General features: G+C 37.0%; 1 long non-coding RNA gene across 1 annotated transcript; it reads right to left on the minus strand.

Annotated features, from left to right (window-relative positions):
* Positions 1 to 389: 389 nt before the first annotated feature.
* LOC121648145 lies at positions 390 to 20,668 on the minus strand. Its single transcript, XR_006011919.1, has 3 exons — positions 20,590 to 20,668; positions 477 to 484; positions 390 to 399 (listed from the first exon to the last, which is right to left on the minus strand). It is a non-coding gene; the product is annotated as an uncharacterized LOC121648145 (long non-coding RNA).
* Positions 20,669 to 22,169: the final 1,501 nt, after the last annotated feature.

The raw sequence follows: 22,169 nt of genomic DNA on the forward strand, positions 1-22,169 counted from the left end.
AAGCTAATATTCAGGTATTATTCAAGGTTGTCCAATAAGATTTAACTCCTGCTTTAAAATGCACTTAATTGATAAAATATCATGCATCTACTGTATATTTCACTGATGTATTTAAAAACTTGGCTTTGATAAAATAAAATAATTGGCTTTTATTTTACTGGAGAAAGAATGCAGTTGTATTTATTTATTTGTTTTTTTGCAAATTAAAAGCTAATAAGTGTAGTGCTATTCTAGTATATTAGATTTGGTATATAAAAGCTTTAAAAAAAGAGAACATATGAGAAGGTTCACGTGCGCTTGGCATACACTACACAGATTCAAGCTGCTTCCCCAGGAAGTTCTGCACGACTGCCCAGCACAACACCGTCAGAGTGCATGAAAACGGTGTGAGACGCCGACCTTAATACGATTCACTCTGGCAAGCTGCCCTAATAAGAAGCTGTCCATCCTGAAGGGAATTATAGACAGAAAACAACAAAACAGCCTCAGTGCTCCAATTTAACTCTTGTCATATTTGTTCTGTTGTATATTTAGAACAAAATATAAAGTGAAGTAGACTTGATCTGGTTTTCATAGAGCAAATAAGGTCAACACACCAGGACATGTTATCATACCTCAGTAAATTGGCCGTGTTGTCTCTAGAAATCAAAAAGGCTTTGATAGTAGTAGCATGTATAGCTGTGTAGCCTGTATAGGTTGATTAAAACATGCCACAATTCTTGGAAACAAAAAAGACAAAGCTGTTTAAAAGCCAGTTAGATTTCTGAGTCTCCAAAACCACAGTGGTTTTGCATATCATTCGCCTTTTGGCCTGGCATGAAATAATAATTATAGAAGAAAGGAGTGCCCAGTGACAAGTTATTAAATATTCCTTAGTCCCAAAACACAGGTGGAAGACAGTTGGGTGAGCTGTCACTTTTCACTTATTTCTACATGGTCAGTATTCTAACAAGTGCAAATAACCGAGACGTTAGAGACCAACCCGTTCTGACTCCCAAATCGTCGCATCCTGACACTTCAGGTTAGGAGCTCATCTGTGAAAGAAACACAGAGGCTACTCCCAAAGCAGCACTTCTGGACATGCATGGTTTTCAGAGCTTTTAATATAAAAGCCATAAGACACCTTGCCACTAAAAAAAATGTTGAGTTCCACCATTAAATTATACATTTTAATGTTTTATTATGTTTTAATAAACTCAACCAATACATTTTAATAGTATCTCTTGCCAAACCTTATTTAAATGAATGCATGGTTTTTAGTTACTATCAAAGTTGACTAATCAGGCATATTAAAATCAATTAGTCCTGTCATTGTGCCCTCCACCCAGAAGCATTTTTTTTTAAGGAAAAAAACTTTGTGGGGTGCAGTGGCCTTTATTGCACACTAGGTAGCCAGGAAAGGAGTTCAGACAGAAATGGGTTGACAGACAGCAAAGGGCCCCAGGTCAGGATTCACACCTGCACAGGCTGTTAAGAAACTCTAGCTGCTATCACATTGCCCTACCAGGGGAGTTTAACACCACTCCACATAGGCATTTTGCGACAACAAAGCTAGTTATAGCTGTCTTTCCATCAAGTATCCATGCCAAGCCTTTCTTTGTTTTGTTTCTGTTGCCAAAGTCTGCTCCAGTCTGTGTCTGCAGGCACAAATTCTGACAGAAATGGTGCTGCAAACATTAGTTCTGCATCATGAAAAATAACTCTCTTCCTGCACCAAACAAAAGTTAGTCAACTCGTAAATATAGTAATCGACTACCTGCACTGGTCCCGCTAATCAACTAATTGATTAGATGTGCACATACCTAATAGTGAAGTTCTATAATTGAGCGAAGGAAGTCAAACCACAGACAGAAAAGTAATAACAGCTGTGTCAATGTTAGTGGTTAGAACATGAATCCCCTGATTATAAGCTGGGTTTCACAAACATTGAAAAAAATAGCAGAAAATGATTTGTGTAATGGGACTCAAACCCAGTTTTCTTGCATCAAAAACATAGTAGACTAATTGTGTTTTTTCATTACACCATGTCTTGTAATGGTATGACTTGGATTTTTTGATACCACCTCAATTGCCGTTCCAAGTGTGCTGAGACTGTATAATATGGTGGGGTTGACTGGTCAGTTATCACTTGTGGGCACAAAAACTCTGCAGTTGGACACATACTGTGATACTCCTATCTCGCTCTGCATAAGAAATGTCCGCTGAATCAATGCGATATGATAAACAGCAAAATTGTGTGTCTCATATATTACCACAGCATCACACAGGCTGATAGAGCTGATCTCGCCCACAGTGGGCGGGTGCTGTCTGTAATGGAAAATATTACAGACAGCCATAAAGAGTCGTACTATATCGTATAATGGCAAAGCCCCCATAACACCCCTTCTTAAAAGTATTTATGGGTTAAATTAATAGTGTTGAGTACCTACAAGCAATTGTAGCTAGATGCCAAATGTGGATGCTGATGATGGATGTATGTCTTCTTTGTCATGACATACTGAATGTCTAACATGCTTTATCTCTTTATTTTAAAAAAGTGAATAGAATTAGGAAATTTTAGTTATTGAACCCCCCTTTTTCAGCTTTTATTGTAAAATTGCAGCATTTTGTGATGTGGAACACCTTGGCTGTTGAGATTTGCTTCCCTCCACTATTGCCTATTATTTACCCCAACCTTTGCCAAGAAATATCTTTCTAGTCTGTTTTCCAGTCTACATGTCTCAGTTTAGCCATTATGTTAGAGGTAATGTAGGACCCTGGTTGTCCGCAGGTAAACGTTTCGTTCTGATCTCTGTCATTTTGCTTCGAAAACATGCGCTGCCATTGCTTGCTGGCTGTAGCCTTTTATAGGGAGGGAGGGCCGAGGGCTCCGAGAGAAGGGAGAAGGTGGCGATTCTCATGACCGTACATGAGACCACATATACGTGCGGCCAGACCAGCTGATAAACACGAGACTGGAGAACAACACAGAGAGACAATGTGTGATGTCATGCTATACTCTAGATACAATTACACCTCTTGATCTTCACATAGCGATTATTTGATTCCTTTAATCTAGAAGTGATGAATCTCGGCTCATTGCTCCTTTAAGATAAAATGAAAGATATTTTCATTTTACAAATTCTTCAGCTTTGAAGCCTTGGATATCATTGAAATGCATTATTTTTATAATGATATTAATGATAATAGGAAGGAGAAGAAGATAAAGAAGAATATAATAATAATAATAATAATAATAATAATAATAATAATAATATTCATTCATTATCTTGACTGCTTATTCCATTACGGGTCGCGGGTGAGCTGGAGCCTATCCCATTTAAACAGGTGAGAGGCAGGGTACACCATGGACAGGTCACCAGTCTGTCGCAGGGCCATATAATTAATAATAATAATAATAATATATATATTTTTTTTTATTATCATTATTATTATTATTACAAATAATAATAATAATAATAATAATCATTTGTTATCTTGACCGCTTATTCCATTATGGCAGGGATACTCAACTCGATAGGGCTGATAGGGCCATAATGATTATGGGTTGCGGGTGAGCTATTATTATTATTATTAGTTGTATTATTATTATTATTACAAATAATAAATCAATTATCAGATTTATTTACCTTTTTTCCTTTTCTTCATCCTGATATACACTATATATAGTTCTTATTGTTTATTGGTATTATTAATATTACTATGACAACCAAGATTATGATTAAATTTTTTTTACATCTACTATTTTTTTTAATATGATCATTATTATTCATTTTATTATTAGTCGGGAGAACAATGGAACAGCGTACATTTAAACTGTTTGGGGGGTTTCTGTTTTTACTTTAGTGTTAAAATCTTACAGTTTTCACAAGAATCTGTCCAGTAAGAACATATGCATGCACGGGGAGAACATGCAAAAATCCACAAAGAAAGACGGCTCTGTGTGGCGTTATCCAGATCTCTGCATAAGCACGGTTGACAAATGAGGGCTATGGTCTGAATCATTGTTCAAATGTTTGGATGTGTTCTATGTGCTTGTGTGGGTTAATTTTATATTCTAAATTGGCCATGGGTTTAAGTGTGTGGGTGTCTGTGTAAAGCCCTATGATGAGCTGACTTGTCCAATGTATATTCCACCTTTGGCCCAATACCAGCTGAAATGGATTTCAGCACTTTGCAACACTGAACAGGATTAAGTCTAGAATGGATAGACAGAAGTGTATGAGCACAATCCCACACTCATCTGGTGGCGGAGGCTGATAGGACAGGGAGGATGGGCAAGCTGCAGAAAAAAATGTGTAGATGTGAAGGTCTCCAGACTGAAAAAACAGAGACACATTTGATAACTTATGCAGAATAAACACTGATGCAGCTCTTTTAGGGTGCAATGTCAAAACAAATTAGTTCAAAAGTGCATGGATTTAGTAAGCCCTTGTCTCTGTCAGCTGCATACTAAGAAACCAGAACCCTGATCTACATGTGTGTGTAGTTTCTCATCAAGATAGCAGGTCAAAGTACAGTCACATTGACTTGGAAAGCTCATGCAGTCTCCCTGGACTACATATATGTTGCACATTTTGGTTCATAGAATTGATCCTTTTGTCAAGTAGGTTTATGGCTTGTTGGTGATGCTGTGATGGGCCAAGAATTTTCTAATCCTCTCAGTGAAAGGATTTAAAGTTGCTTTCCACTGTGTGATTTAACTCTATATTGATCCAATCTCTTTTCTTGTTAGTTGCCAGTGTTCCTACAGATTTTTGCCCTGGTCTGCTTGGAATGGTCCCTTCAGGAGCATTAAGGTGAGTCTAATGCAGTAGTTCTCAAACTGGGGGGCACGGCAACGTGACATGGGACTGGATAAATTTAGCAGACACACGTTTTCACAACTTGGGCTCTTGGAAACAGTCTGGTCCACACTCCAGACCACTTGGTGGCAGTAATGCACCAGTTCGTTTGTGCCAAGCACTAAATAACTTAAAGAAGAAAAACTGCAAAACAGAGATCAGGGTTTACCAAACCAAGCCTCATTGAAGGGAGAAAAAAAAAAGAGAGAGAGATGGAGAAACATGTAGCTGGGATAAAAGAGGGCAGATATCTTGCTTCAGTTTTTAAGATTAAACTTTCAAGATGAAAGATGAAAACATGCTTGGTTACCACAAGCAGGGAATGCAGCTAAATAAAAATCCATATTCCAATTTTTTCAAGCCTCACCATGCCTCACACACCTGTTATGATAATTAGCAAACAACCAATTACCCATGGTATTCTCCCAGCCAAATCTGACCCAACCTGTTGATATATAACCTGCGACCTGAACTGTTATTTGCATATAACACAGTACTGGTCTTTGGAGGTGGTTTATTATAAGCTGAACTGAACACACTTCAAATAACTTACATCATATTGCACTGAGTCAAATTATCTCCCTGAAATGTTGCGGCTTACGGTGACATTTTCTTTCACCAGATTGCTTTGCAAAGACAAAATATCCCCTGTCCCTGGTTTAAACCATGTTCTCTGTTCTTGAATCACAAATCCAGCTCCAAGAAAGGAAACTTTGGCATGATACTTTTATTTAAATATCCAAAATATGACATCCGTGATTAGCCTGCATCCATTATATTTCAGCTATGTATATTTATTTTATTCCACGTGAAGTATCTTTCCAGCAGGCCACCTGCAGGTACCCGGCACGTTGCAGGATTCTGGCTCTGTGTCAGTCTAGCTTGAGCTCATTTTTGCCAAAATACCTGCACTTTTTTGTTATATTTACCAAACTTCGTTGTTTTTGGTCCAGTGATAGGCATCCTGAGCCCATATAACTTGTAATTTATTTATTAATCTTGGTTATTTATGTGACCGTTCTTTTTCATTTTCTCTGATGACATTTTTTTCTCCACAATGGTTCATCAGCCACCATTTGTTTTCTAAATAAATCAAGTTGTACAGGCTCAGGTTGCATATCACTATTCTGAAATCCTCCAATGGGGCACATGGTAGAAACAGATTGAAAACCACTGGCCAAATGTATTTTGTGGAGTGTGTGCTGTTTAAGATTGTATCTGTCAAAGGCTTTAAGCATGCTACTCTGTTTGGCTCTCAAGAACACAAAAAGTGCAAAGTCATGATGGCCAGAGTCTGGGAGAGGCAGAGAGGGAGAGACAGGCAAGGCAAACTCTAAGGAGTTGCTGCCACGATTCACTTTAATTCAGTTTGAGTATTTTGAAGAGACAGATGCCTGCATCTATCACATAAAGAGAGACCAATGTCCAGACTGACTGTATATACTGAGGCAGGTTTCAGTGTCAAATGGGCTTCAGACAAAGACGGTCAGACATGACCTGTGTGGTTATGTGCCAGTGCTTAAAAATAAGCTGATAGGACTGCTTTCAGCAAGACTATGCAATATGTCATTACTGTTTGCATTGTAAATTATAATGTCAAAAGGACTTGAAAATGAAATTTATCTTGGATGAGTTTTATATCTGACAGAATGCACACATAGAATTTGAGAGTAAATCAACATCAGACATAAGCTTTCTTTTTTTTCATCACAAATGACATTCACACACTCTTCCTTGGTTTTTGAAATTGGTATGTGTCAAAAAAATAAAATGACTTACGGAACAGGTAAGGTTTAGACATCTGAATTAAATAATATTGAGTGGGTGTACTTTTTCCTCAAAATGGACAGATTTTTGAAAGAGCATACCTTAATATTGACTTGTCATTGGACAAGAAAAAGCAAATGAAAAGATGAACAATTCTGCATTAAAATAACTGCTAACGTTTCACTAAGGATCATTAAATTTCAAGAGAAAGTTCGAGTCCAGTTTTCAAGCCTGGACTAGTATGGAGACTGTTTTGAACTCAATGAGATATTGTGAAAACTTCCACATGAATAGTTCAGTTTTTTTAGAACATTGACACAAAGTGCTTTTATTATAAAGTAACAGGAAGTGACTTTTTTATGACAGAAGAAGAAAAAACTGGGTGAGTTTGACAAAATGTCGGCCATAATTAGCCGATTACATATGTATTGTTCCCGTTAACATTTAAGTTTCAAGTAAAAGTTTAACCATCCATGTTGCCTGATTTGTGAAGAATTGAACTGAACTGATTTGATTTTTCTCTCATTATTTAAAAACAATTACATTATTTCCCTAACATTAACTATATAATTGGCCACCTTAACCTAGTAGTGTTGTAATAAACAGGAATTAGATTAATTTGTGATGTGTATTATGAGCAACTAATTCTTTGCATGTGTGATGTATATTAATAAACATGTGCTCCATAAGACAGCAAAAATTTATATTTCTTTTACATTGATAATTTAATCCAAAGCATCTTACAAATAAGGGACAAAACAAGCATATTTCACATCTTAGATTGGCTTAGATCTTATTAGATTAGTTGTGTTGCATTTCTTTACAAAAGTGTATGATACTTAAGACAAAAACACCACATTACCCCCAGCACCACCACCACCAAAAAAAAAAAAAAAGAAAAATCACAGTTGGAAATCCCAGAGAAAATACATGAAGACAAATCCACTGTATGGCACAAAAGGGAATGATGGATGGGCTGTGAGACAGAAGCCTGTAAAGAAGCTGATAGGCCTAGCTAAATGGAAAGAGAAAGCGCATAAGACCAAAGTGAATAAAGATTGCAACACAGAATATGTGGGTCATCCGGCCTGCAGTGAGCTGTCCCGCAGGCATACACCCTGATAGAAGACTTTGAAGAACTTTAAAGATGGATGTCGCAATGAAGACGGCAGACTTGGCTCACACAGAATATTTCAGGGATCTATTTTAGATAGTTCAGAAAGAATTAAGATGGAAGCAGGGAGGTCCTAGCCAGACTTATCATCTCTTGAAAGAGTGCATATCCCAGATTATTGGCCTGGTCTGCCCAGCACCCCATTTGAAGTTATCCAAAAGTCAAAAGCCGATTTTGCATCCACTCACTCATTAAAGAGTCTCTGAGGAAAACAGAATATATTAAAGGGAGGCAAAAAAAAGATAATAATGTCCTTCTATTGAAAGATGTTGTAATGAGACCTGATAAGTTATCTGCAATACATTGATTTCTTTAATTTCATGTAAATGTTGACAGAATAAGCTATTGTAAATTGTTACAATAGACACTACAGAGTCATTACACATAATGGATGGAGATAAAACACATACACAAACCAATAACTGATTTTTACATTGGTGTTTTTGCCTATATAAAGCTATAAGCATCATTTAAAATTGCAAAAGATATGACTTTGCTTGCCCTTGATAACTTCGCACATTTTAATTAAACACATCTAAACAATTAAATCATTTAAAATGTTTTAAAAGCACAAATGTAAAAATATTAAACTCACCCTTTTACTGCTACCAATCAACTGAAACCACTTTCCTTTAACTCCGTGTTCCACTTTAAAGGTGCAGCATTTAACAAAATCAAAGGTCAGTGACAGACAAATGGAACATATCATTAAAAACATTGTTTCTATTTGTATGTAATCAGTTCACTAAAATGATGTAGACTATGTTATGGTTTTATTTTCTAAGAATTACCCATTTATATCTATATGCCATGGGTTCACATACATGGCCGCTGCCATATTTACGGCAGCACTTTTACTCCAGAAACACATCTGTGTCTGTGTACCAACTTAGTTTGACCCCCCCAGTTTTACTTTTATTTGGGTGACAGCTCCACACTTCCATAAAAAAAAGCGATTTGCATTAGAGGCTTTCTGAGGAAATATGGAGTATCATCCAGATGAGCCTGATTCATCTGATGAGGAGGTTACTGTTAGTGAATTTGCTGCCTCTGAAACATTCAAATCCAAAGATGGTAAAAGTTGCAGGTCAGTACATCATGCAGGTTACCATGTTCCACCCTCAGCTGGAACATGGTAACCAAAAAATGAGAAAGAAATTGGATGATAGATAATTGTTTTTTATGTATTTAACAGCTGATTTAAGACACGGCTCAAAACCAACCCATTCACTTAATAAATGATAAGAAAAAAGAGGAAGGTCAAATTGCAGAAAAGGTTTCACTCTTTTAAAGAAAATAAACACTAAAGCTTTTCAGAGTTTAATGTTATTTTGGATCTGTTTCTTTTTATCTTATTTTATCTTATTTAAGCAAAAATATTATCAGTAGATAATTAGATTCCTGTTTTGTCTACCACTCTCTTTCTCAACTCATAGATGAAATCTAAAAGTATGAGAACCCAGAATGACGTAGAAAGTTACATTCTGTATGAACAGGAAGGAAACCATTGAACAAGCATCAAATCATGATGCCCCGAAGGACTTCTTATAAAACCTTTTCTCAAGAGGCTGATCTTACCTGCAGTCAGTAGTTATGATCTGTATAAATTACACAAGCATCTCAGGATAATACAGCCATTAATAGTTGGAAGTTCAATAATCAGGTTGCAGAACTTCTAGGGTTTTTTTTAAATCATGACCAGAGACACAGAGCATAGCATTTAGCCACACTTTTCATATTTGAGCATCTATGTAAATGGGATCTGCAGATATAGAACATACTGAGCTTTACTTATTCTGTTTAATAGTTAATACTTAAATAGCAGCGAATCTGCCTCCTGTTATCTTTGACAATGAAATCTAATTTAAACTTTCTTAGGACTGTTTTAACATTAAGTATTTCCTGAAGTTCAGATGGTTAGGCATGGAATATAAAAACTGCGGTCACATTTATCACAGCCTGCCTGACACTACATGTGGGACCATCACCCACAGATAAAAAGAGATCTACCCTGTAGCATTCCATATGGTCTCTGCTCTACAGTACCTTTGAACCTTTTTTCAAACAGGGATCTGCTTCTTACAGCTCTTCCTGTCTTGCCATCTTATTAGATGTGCTCCATCCCTTGAGGCCAGTTTAAATGTCATGAGTGGACTGCAAGATAAGGTCCATGTTGGGGTCACTGTTATTTACCTCGAGAGAAAGCAGCAAATACTTTTGCATGAGGCGTGCAAGTTGAAGATGGGTGTACTTAGAATGCAGCCAAAGATGGTCAACGATCACCGGATAAACAGTTGAGGTCATAACATTTGCTGCGTTTAGTTAAGAATCTAAGTGAGGGCGTGATAATATCACTGACTTCAGAGGCTGAGATTAACATTAACGTGAAATATCATTGCACTTTTTCAGATTTTTCCTTACGTAAAGAACTAACTATATTGGAATTAAAAGTGTCAACTTTTTTATGTGATATCTGTATGAGATAGTAAAATTGAATGACAGATAAATTTCTCAATTTTAAAATGTCTTCTACTCAGACATTTTTCTGGACTAGCTGCCAAATTTTGACAGTTTAGCACTAGAAATAATTTGAACCCTGGCAGCAGTCATTTAGGTTCAAACACATTTTGGATATTTTATAGTAATAAGTTAGAGGAATATTTATGGGTTTTTACATGGGCATATTGTATAAAAATCTTATTTGTAGAAGACATTGGCCAGTATGCTCTGTGTTGGAGAATTTTAGAACTAATTCCTAGTTAATATAATGTGCTGTAGTAAATTGACAGATGGATATTTTGACACTGTAGCTGCCAAGCTATACTCCTCTGTCCACAGATATTGTTCACATTTGTCCTTGTCCAACTGAGAAATAGCTGTAAAAATTACCAATAAGGAACATTTTATCATCAGGTAAAATGCTGATGAGGGAACATTTTGACCTAAACAGATATTCGGTTGTAAATTATGTGACTACAGCTTGTTATACTGGTTGGTTAAATGTTGATGCAAGATTTTAGTTAACTCCATTTGTGGATGTGCTTCTTTTTACATGGCTAATGGCATGGCTTACTTCACTGGTCTCTTATATGTCTAAGTTGAGTTGACTTTTTCATTTTCTAATATTAGTTGAATCACATCAGGTGAAGTTGCTGTTGATTGCTTCATGTTTTTACTGCTGCAGCAAATATTGATGTTAACATGTTATATTTAAACTTCCATCTTAATGCTGAATGACACAATCACGTTATTTAAATCAACAAAATGTCATAATATGAATATAGGACTCCTGTTATGACTTATTGAGTCTTTTGATGAGCGTAAGAGAGAGAAAAGAAATGTACTTCTTGTGGCTTCTTTGTGAATGTCTGTCTGTAAAGAAAAACTAGCTTTGGGGACTTAGCATTGGTACATGAGTCCGTGTGTGCACTTGCATGTGAGCATGGCTGTGGAGTATATGTGTTGGGATAGATTTTTTTTTTTTTGTCCCATGACACAAAAAAATCTATATAGTTATCACTTTACTGTTATACTAAAATCTCACAAACTGATTTAGACAAACTTAATAATAATAGCGAAAGTTTGTCAGAAAGAAAACAACCAAGTTTTAAAGGTGTTTTGTTTATGGAAATTGCTGGCATCAAACATGTTTATTTGCTGTGACATATTCTAGTGTCAGTTAAATTTAAAAGGCAGAAAATAAAAACTGGGAAACTGTAACTGAGGACAAACAACACTCATGCTGAGAAACACCCACATGTGTGCAGTGCTCATACATGCCCTCCCACTGATTACCAGAAGCCCATATAGTGCAAAAATGGCAGATTTCTGGCTGTGCTAACCTGCAAAGAGATTCAGAGGAGGGTGCTAATGATCTCAGCTTTGCCTTTGACAGTGACAATCTCAAAGTCAAATATTCTATTAACACAGTGCAATGTGTTAAAATTGAGACGTTAAACCATAACATGAACATGTTTATACAGTAAAGCTGCACAGGAGGAAAAATGTGCACCTGCTTGATACAAGTAATGAAACATACATGACTTAGTCTTGATTTTTCATCATTGCACTCAAAATTATAAAAATTTTAAAAGTAGTGATACTTTCTTCTTTTGCAACAATACTTTCAACAGTGTTGAACTTAAAGATGAAGTCACTCCTTATATTTTAGTTTTAAAAGAAAAAATTCAAAGAAATTTCAAAGAAGCTGTGAAAGTAGAATTTTTGTCTACAGTACAAAAGTTGCTTCACTATCCCAGCTGAAAAATTAAGATGATAATGTTTCTGGAAAGCAGTTATTTTGTGCTGTGTAGCGACACACACTGTGAATGAAATGATAAACATTGAGTATTACCTTATGACATAGTTTTTGTAGTTTTTTTTTTTTTTTTTTTTTTTAATTCTAAATCTAAACATGTATATTATTTCTAACTCTGAAGCAAAATCATTTGTGTCTTGGAGCAAAGTAGAAAAGTGACCGTTGACAAACAACAGAAACAGAGAAGTAAAGAGATAGTGCAGGCTGGCATTTGAACCAGCAATCTTTTGCTTTAATGTGAAGTGTGTTAACTCCTACTCCTCTCTAACTTTTGTCATAGTCAAAAGGGGCAGCTGTCAACATCACTGATGTGTTGACATGATTGTAAACATCATCAAGAGAATATATATATATACACACTACCGTTCAAAAGTTTGGGGTCACTTTGCCATGGGATTCAATAGGGAAGTGACCCCAAACTTTTGAACGGTAGTGTATATATATATATATATATATATTCTCTTTTTTCTTTTCTATTTTTGACTTGGATGTTTACGCGTGTTCTGTATATAGTAATTTTGCATCCTTTACTTTAACTTTACGTCAGATACACAGATGCAGCAGGACAAGACATGGACGAAGAGGCATTGGACTGCAAGCCTCTGCATGTGGACAGTGAGTGATTTCTTTCTCATTCTATAATGCTGCTGTAACACTGCAATTTCCCAGTCTGGGATCAATAAAGTATGTCTGGTTCTGATTCTAATTTTAATTCTATCAGTAGGCAGTTTACATACCAAAGAGAATTTTTATTCAAAAGCAAAGGGGTCTTATACATCACTGAAACATGATGAACATGCTGGAACTAGAGGCCCCCTACAGCATCTCTTCACATCCCCAGCATCTGGGCAAACAAATAAACACAAGAACACATCATAAAATATGACTTCCAACTGCAGGCCAGGACATACAATCTTAAGAAAGCATATCTTGCCAATGCAGAGGAGCACAGTAAGACGTCCATTATACAATAAGGAAAATTGAAAGAACTCGTAGATTAAAAGAAAAAGAAAAAAACGAAGACGGGCTTGTGTTTTTTATTAATCTTACACAGAGCTGGTCTCTTTAATTATCTTTAGTTTCTTTTTATTCCAATTTGCCATATTTGTAGAAAAGTTGCTTATTTGGAGAAATAAAGATGAAAAATGAGAAACAATTGTGACATTTTTAATTGGCTGTTGCATTGATGCAACACTGCCCGTCTCCCTTCTGTTGCTTCTTGTGCATTCATTTGGTAAGCTAAACAACCAAAGTAAATCCTCTCTCTGATGGACCTTTGTTCAGTTCAACATCTTGAATTGATACAAAGAATATTAACAATCTGACGATGCTGATGACATTCACCAGCTCTGTGAATGTAACAGATGGCTGATTGTAAGCTTGGTTAAAAAAAACTCTAAGCCTTAAAGCCTGGAGGCAAAATGATCTTGTTATTTAAACAAAGCACGAATTATGTGGTAATATACCTCAATGACTCCACCTTCATACATCCTGAATAAGGACATCAAGAGGCAGCCCATTAGAACGTCAAAGTAATCGTTAAATATTTTAATCACCATAATTGCAAATAAAATGAAAAGATAAGGATTAGAACTACTGTACAATAAAGAAACCTGACATCTGTCTACTGTACAAAAGCAATTTATCAATCCTGCACTTACAGTCTAATTGAATGAAAATAACCCAGGCCCTGGCAGATTGTTTATTGAGCAACTAATCTGTGCCTCTCCATCTTCCCTATGAGGCTATAGTAAGGAGTGGGACTTGATCAATGTCCCATTACTGTAGTGAGTCTTTAAGCCACACACAATATGGAATACACTCCACCCAGAACATGTTCAACATGTGCTGAGAAGGGTCCTCATTAATCAACCTCATTAACATGTGAAGGGTGGGGATTGTGGTTCAGTGACAATGAAACAAGTCAGGTTATGCTTCTCACAGTATGCGGTACTTAAAGCAATTCTCTTTGAAGTTTTATTCAGGGTGTAAGGCTCTGTCTTATCTGTGAATGAAATATTAACCTCCAGACCGTTGGCTAAGTGTTTCATAAATATTGCATGGTGTAGAAGGAGTAATTGGTTTCCCCATCTATAATGGTTGTCACCCACAGAAAAGGGAATGGCTTTTGCACAAGATGGTAGCAAGGCTCATAATGGAATTTCACAGATCTCTTCAGCATTCTGCATTACTTCCTCAGAAAAAAGGCACTTACTGGCTGCTAATTTGTAATTATAGAGCTATTTTCAGAAATGCAACATATCAGTTTCAGGGAAATATCATTACCTGAAATCTGACAGCTGAATCTTTTCCCCAAACATCATCTCTCTTTTTTTTGTCACATTACGAGAGGTGTCACCATTTTTCAATCTTGATAACAATTTAGGAAATAAACAGATTTTGTTGGGCTTTTAAATACCCAAAGTGCTTTTAGCTTCTTTTATGTTTTTTTTTTTATCTTTATTTTGGAGTTCTTAATTTTCTTACCTTTTTAATTCAATAGTTTGAAAATTTGTTTGCTCCAGAACATTTTTTGTTCCAAATGGGTGAAAAATAATTAGACTGATCAATTAACAGACTGAGAGAAAATGAAGAAACTATTTTACAAAGTAACTGCATATTATAGATGCTTAATTTTAGATCAACAACACAAAAGCTGCATAGTTCAAAATGATTTTGGGTTAAAAATATATGAGTTTGTTTTCACTCACAAATCATCGCTTCCATCTTCTCGGAAATGCCTGAGATACAAACAAAGTTTCTTTGGTGTTATATTGTGCCCAGGCTGGAACAAAACTGATGGAAAGACTCTTAAACACAGAATTTATGTTACCATCATATGCTTTTTTTTTACTTCTGTTTTTGTTTAACTTTTTTCTTTTTGGTTTTGCTCACTGTGGTTTAAGCATCACACTTGTGAAGTTTAGGAACAACAATTAATAATTTAGATTTAAACCTAACCATTAAAGGTTAGGTTTAAAGAAAACCACGATGGTGGGTTTAAGGACTAGTTTAATACGGTAAATGGTGTAATGCAATTCAGTTTCATTGAAGATTGTAAAATTTGTACATTGGACTACAGGAAAATTATGCAAAACCTTTATAATAAACACAAAAAAATAGTGAAATACCTATTTTGCTGTTGTGATGCATTTCCACACGTTCACATTTATGACATCATGATATTTACATTTGTCACGGTTGACTTGGACAAAACAAAATGCCTTCTAGTGGGAAGGGAGGTTGAAGTGGTGAGTGGCATTAATTGCTTGACCTTGAAGCAGAAAATCACAGATTTAAATCACGTTTTCAATCTTTCCGTTAGTTTGTTTGTTTTTATTTCTCCACATTTCAACTTTGCTCCCACCCACTAATAGTTGCATTTAAGTGGTAAAAGTACTTGGATAGGGATAGTAAAATATCACAGTAGTGGCAAAAACATTCTGATTAGTTGTTGCCATTTTAACACATCATACTCTGTGGATATGTATGAAGATATGCAGAAAGCATGTATGAAATAAAATCTAATATGCACTCTTTGTACACTGTCTAATTCAGCTGAAAGGTTGTGAAATGTGACTGAAAAGACAAGTGCTGACATGACCCATGAATTCAGCTCTCTCCTTCCTCCCCTGCCCATTCTCAACTTTCCAACAATGACAGCGAGAAAAAGAAGATACATTAGAAAGGTTTACTAAAATGGGTGCTGAAGAAAAATTGTAGATTTACCCCTGCCCTTCTCTTACAAATCTTTATGGACCAGCCTACATCAGTAGAGGAGCCAACGCCCACAGCTTGCTCGTGTGAATTACAACAGCACAGGCGGATCAACCACCCACCAGGGACAATATTAACTGCTGACTTGATGAAAAAGACACACACACACACACACACACACACACACACACACACACACACACACTGATTAGCAGCCCATATCTGGTAGGATTAAGTGAGCAGAGTCGTGCCATCACCTGTGTTGGCGTGATTTACTCAGCTCTGTGCATGTGTGGGGATGCTGGAAGTCTGTGTCCATGTCAATGATGAGTACATGCCTGTGTGGGAACATTAGTGACTGTTTTTTCAAAAAAGTCACTGATAGAAATAATTTTTAGCTGGAAATTCTAAAATGATGACTCACTTTTAAAGTTATTATGAGCAATCTTTCAAAGTTCTTTGTAAAAACAAAAACATGACAGGAGTCTGACAAAAAGGATTCATTCATTTTCAGGCTAAATGAGTGAACAAAGAAAAAAAAAGGTTTATTTGAGTGCCACTAAGACTGACAACTGTTTTTATTTGATGTTTTATTATCTATTTTAACTCATGTTTATTACCGTCTTAAAGACTGTTATATTTATATTTGACCAGCCTGGACCAGCTATTGGTCAGCTGTGGTTGTGTGACATCTTATACAAATAAACTTTGACTTGACAACTCAATTAATAAAAACTGATGTCTTTTCAGACCTTAAAAATGGCACACATTATTCCCTCTGAAGTATTTGGCTGATTAACAAATATATAAACAGTATCAAGGCTTATATATATTTATCTGGTTTTTACGTGTTTTTTTAAGCTCCAAACTCTACCAAGAACTCTCCAGGCAATCCAATTACTGCAAACTGATTTTCTGGGCGTGGCAGCTCCTCTAGTTTTTCCCTGCCTTCCAGGCTGTCAATTTCAAATTTTAGCCACATATCCCCTAATCTCCCCTTCCCATTCCCTCATTTAAGACCCTTCTCTGCAGAGCTTTCACCTTTGATAATGGCCAAATTCATCAGCGGGGACCATCGAGGTCTTAAGGGCAAGGCAGATTGGACAGAGCCATCCTTTCCTGCCGTTTTTCTCTTCATCTCTGGTGGACACCAGCAGCTATCTGTCTCCTCACACTCATTGCCTGCAATTCCAGCACAGCTTTTTTTTTAACTTCTTGCTCACTGGCCACATGCAGAGGCTTGCAGGCCATGTCTCTTCCTCCATGTCTTGTCCTGCTGCTGCGGTGGGGAAAGGGAGAAGAGAGCAGGTTTATTAAAAAGAAGAGATGTTTTCTGTCTGGCACTTAAGAATGAAAAATAATGAACCAATATTTCTCTTTTTTGGTCAAAACCCATAGAAATGGGCAGACAATTTTGATTTTTTTTGCCAGGAAACTGCTCCTAAAAGACAATAGAAATGGCACTTTTTTTTTTTTTTAACTATAAACTTTGAATCCTGATGGATATAAATTTTGAGGCAAGACAGCAAAGGTAAGACATACGAATGTGAATCATAAATTGGGCCTTTTTTTCTCTCTGGTTCAGTGAATCTTGGTCTTAGCGAGATCAAACTTGTGGAATCTGTGAGATGTGAGCTTTCAGCAGAGGTGTCATTTCATGCCATCAGGTGGACACAAAGAGCCATAATTTGTGTTTAGAGATTTTTTTCCGACTTTGTGTACTTGGTCTTTTAATTGTCTGTTGTCTTAACTATGTTTGGTGGTCATATCGCAGCTGCTAGCTGAGATTCTGGACTTTCTGTGGATACCCCATTTATATTAAATTAATTTTAACCCCTTAACTCCTGGTAATAGTACAAGAGCAAGAAGTTAGGCTAAACAGTGAAACTACCTATAAATTCATCCTGCTGACTTTTTACCTTTTAGTTAGTACATCCTGAAAATTTCATCATTCTTTCTCATAAACTTTTGATTTTATATATATTAAAAAATATTTTAACTGTTGCTGTTTGTTTATTGAATGGGTCTGCAACTTTTCCAATCCAAAGAGGCATTTTTCCCTCAGCTCAGCTGAATAAAACTTCTTTAGAGCTTCAAATGTTACGAGACCTTTTGAAAAAGGACATCTTATAATTTTTAATAAATATCTACTATAGGAAATTTGTAATAATTTTTGAAGAACCACTTTTTTCCATTTCTATTTTTAGGTTTTAAAATAAAGAAAAACATTAAACTTTTGTAAAAAGAGCATAGACAGATGTTCTTCTATGGGATGTAGATATTGGTGGAAAATTACATTAAAAAAAAAGGAAAAAAAAACGTCCATAGTTTCCAACCTAATGACAAGAAGAAAAGATTAAAAAAAAAAAGAAGAAAAAAAAAAAGATACTGGTACTTTCAGTGTCATTATGTTGTGAAAATTCAATGCAATAGAAAAAAAACTAAAGCAATTTTAAAAACCTGCATTTGTTATTATATCTTTATTTAAAAACATTAGTTCTTTAGCATTTTAGCCATATATTAAGAGCAATTGTGGAATCCCCCAAAGCCGCAGGTTGCAGACCCCTGATTTGTGTTTGTAAACCAAAATTTAGTGCAGCTTCTTTATATAGCAGTAGGCCTTCTTTAAAAGGAATAGGACATTTTTGTGTATTTAAAAGGGATGGGACTTTAATGCATTTCCAATTAATTAATAAAATAAATGTATTTAATCACAGTTTAAATTCCAGTCAACACAGAATGTTTGTCGATAAACAAGTTAGTGGTTCACCAATTATACTGTTATACATGTCAGAGCTTGGCTAACAACTTAACGACTTTGGCGCTATATTTAACAAGTTTTCAGACCCCTCTAGCAACTCTCAAATAAGCGCCCAGCAACAAATCTAGCAAACTTTTCTGGTGGTTTGGAGACTTTTGGTGACTGATGTAAAAGCACGTTTAGTTTACTTTTTTTTTAATGAGTAGTGGGTACTGCCGCAGGCCCCTTCCCCATCCAAAAGAACACACAAGAGGCTTGGTCCTTACGCCACAGTCCCAGCTGCAGCAGGAGATGTTTACTTCTGCTCCATGACCTGACTGAAAGTGAAATGTGCACAGTCGGCATTGGCGATCCCACCCTGGCTTACAGTCGGATATTAATGCCTATTAATAAAGAGTGTGGATAAAAACATGTAAAAAGTTAAAAGTACTGTACCATGTTGTAGACTCTTAATTAGAGAATAGCTGGAGCTGTCAGTTAAAGTACTTAAAATGACACTATAATTTTAGGTCTCTTTAATTTTGGCCAGGGATATTTTCTATTTCTTTTTCTACAGTTTTGAATTGAAATGCAAATAAATTCATTTTCCAGACATTACTAGAGCTCAAGTTTACAATATTAATGTTTGCGTCTAATATTTGATTAAGTCGACTAAAATCCATTTAAATAAAAATAAAGAAAATGTTGCTTTTTGGTCCATATATTGTTTTGCAATTGCAGGTGAAGCTGTCTAAGCAGAGAAAACCAGATTTCCCTCTCTCTGGCCACTTCTTCTAGCTCATCTGGGGGGATTCAGCAATGTTTCCACGCCAGCCGAAAGATGTAGTCCCTCCACGTGTCCTGGGGCTTCCCTGGGGTCTTCTTCCAGTGGAACATGCCTAGAACACCTCATCAGGGAGACGTCTAGGAGGCATTCTAACCAGATGCCTGAGCAACCTCATCTGGCCCCTCTCAAAGCGGCGACTCTACTCTGAGCTATCCCAGGATGACGATCTTCTCCAAGGTAGAGCCTGGCCACTGTGTGGAGGAAACTCATTTCTGCCGCAAAGTCATTCTTTCGGTTACTACCCTCATCTGTTAACCATGGGTGAGGGTAGGAACATCAGAATCAGAATCAAAATAATTTATTTCACAAAGTCTGTATGCACAAACAAGGAACTGACTATAGTGAATTTTGCTCTCATTGTATTTTCTGCACAAAAAGTAAAAAATAATTAAAAATGGAAGCAAACAAAAATTAAAAAATAAAAAATAGAGGCAATATAGATATAAATTTAAACATATACTTGCACTGTATTTAAAGGTTGAGGTAGTGCAGATATATGCAATTAAGCACAACTATGTGCAAAAATGCATCAGCGTGGATCGTTGTTCACCAGGGTAATGGCCTGGGGGAAGCTTCTGGTGGAGGGTTAAGAGTCCAACATTAACTGCATCATCTATCAACCTGTTTGCCAGGTAGCCAAACTGCAGGGGGTCCAGCAGGGGGCCTGTGATGCCCTTCAGGTGGCTCAACAACAGTCTCTCAAAGGATTTCAGGGCCACAGACATCAGGGCGATGGGCCTGTAGTAATTTAATCCTATGATGGAGGGCTTCTAGGGGGCCGGTATAATGGTGGAGATTTCGAAGCATGAGGGCACTTCACACATCTCCAGGGATCGGTTAAAGATCTGTGTGAAGGTGGGCACCGGCTGTTCAACACAGACTCTCAGGCAGGTGGGGACACATCATCGGGTCCTGGAGCCTTCCTGATCTTCGGTCTTTGAAAGAGCCGCCACACCTCCTCCTCACAGATCCTTAGTGCTGGCAGGGGGTCTGATGAGAAGAGTGTAATGGTTGCAGAAAGACCTATTGTGTGGGTTGAAAGTGTGAAGGACTGGTTCTCAAACCCCATGTAGACGTAGATCAAACGATAAACTGAAAGCTTCGCTTTTTGGCTCAGCTCCTTTTTTCACTACGACAGACTAATGCATCATCTGCATCACTGCTGATGCCACATCGATCCACCTGTCAATCTCCTGCTCCTTCTTTCCCTGATTCGTGAAAAACACCCCAAGATACTTGAACTCCTCAACTTGGGGCAGGATCTCATTTCCAACCTCAAGAGGACGAGTCACTCCTTTCCTGCTGAAGACTATGGTCTCATATTTGGAGGTACTGATTCTTATCCAAGCCACTTCACACAGGGCTGTGGATCGGTCCAGCGATTTTTCCAGTGTTTTAGCTGATCTGAGGCTTTCTGGGATTTTGTTTCAGACATGGGGAGCATAGTAGCTGAATGCAGCTTCTACATGTCTGATTTTGACTCTGGAAGCTGATAAGATCCAGATGGCCTGAGGGGTCTGGTAGGTTCATACTGCTGTCAAGAGGTCACTGATGTGTTTTGGTCCTAAATCATTCAGAGCTTTATAAACCAGCAACAGAATTTTAAAGTCTATCCTCTGATGGACAGGCAGCCAGTGTAAAGACCACAGAGCTAGACTGATGTGGTCCTGTAGATCTAGCTTCTCCAGCCGAGGATCGGACTGCCAGGGTCCCCGCCTTCAACCATCATCCAACTCACATTGCACCTGACCCTCATGGCCCTCTCATGGGTGGTGGGCCCATAGGAGGGGGGGCCATGTCACCTTTTCTGACTGAGCCCAACCGGGCCCCAGGGGTATTGACCCGGCCACTAGAAGCCCCAGAGTGGGGCCCTGGTGACTCATGTCTGGGCAATGAAAACTTTGATTCATTAATGTTTTTCTTCATAGGGTTTGCATAGCCACATTTATATATATATATATATATATATATATATATATATATATATATATATATATATTCAAAATCAGAATGCACTGCATAGTGGCAGTAAACTGTAATAAGCCCAACCATACTGTTTATATTTTTTAGATACAATTGCCATTTTTTCCCAAGACAATAGCTGTCAAGTTAGTTTTTTAAGAATAATTTTGAGAATATGATGAGTTTCCATGGCAACGGAACAGTTGTTTACCAGTGAGATCAACTGACTAAGCCATCAAAGCCAAGATAATCAGCAAAATATTACAGCAAATCCCAGAGAAGAAAGTGAAGAAGATAAAGGGCAGAAGCGAGGCAGATAAAAAAAACAGTGGAAATTTAAAAATGCTTCTTCCAACTGGTCTGATGGGTAACGTGAAATCGCTGCCTTACAAAATGGATGAGCTTGAAGTGCTAACAAGGTCTCAGATGGAATACAGAGAATGCAGTATTATGTGCTTCTCAGATACATGGCCTCTCAGACTCTAATGTGTCTGTGCACTGCTTTAAGACGGTTGACTGTAAAAAGAAAACAGCAGAAAGCTAAAGGAAGGTAGAATTGTAATGTTTTTTATACACCCCACGTATACACCCCACCATTGCAGAGTCATCAGACAACTTCTGCAGGTGGCATGAACTGGTGTTGAACTGGAAGTTTGTGGTGTATAAGATGAACAGGAAGGGCGACAGCCCACTTTTGACAACTATTTGTCACTGGAAACATTCACTAAGGAGACTAAAAGCTTGAATAAAGACAACTGGACTTCTTTCCTTGATTCTTGAAAACATTTTTCACCTCATTT

The sequence above is a fragment of the Melanotaenia boesemani genome, chromosome 10 (assembly GCF_017639745.1).
Source record: "Melanotaenia boesemani isolate fMelBoe1 chromosome 10, fMelBoe1.pri, whole genome shotgun sequence".
NCBI lineage: Eukaryota > Metazoa > Chordata > Actinopteri > Atheriniformes > Melanotaeniidae > Melanotaenia > Melanotaenia boesemani.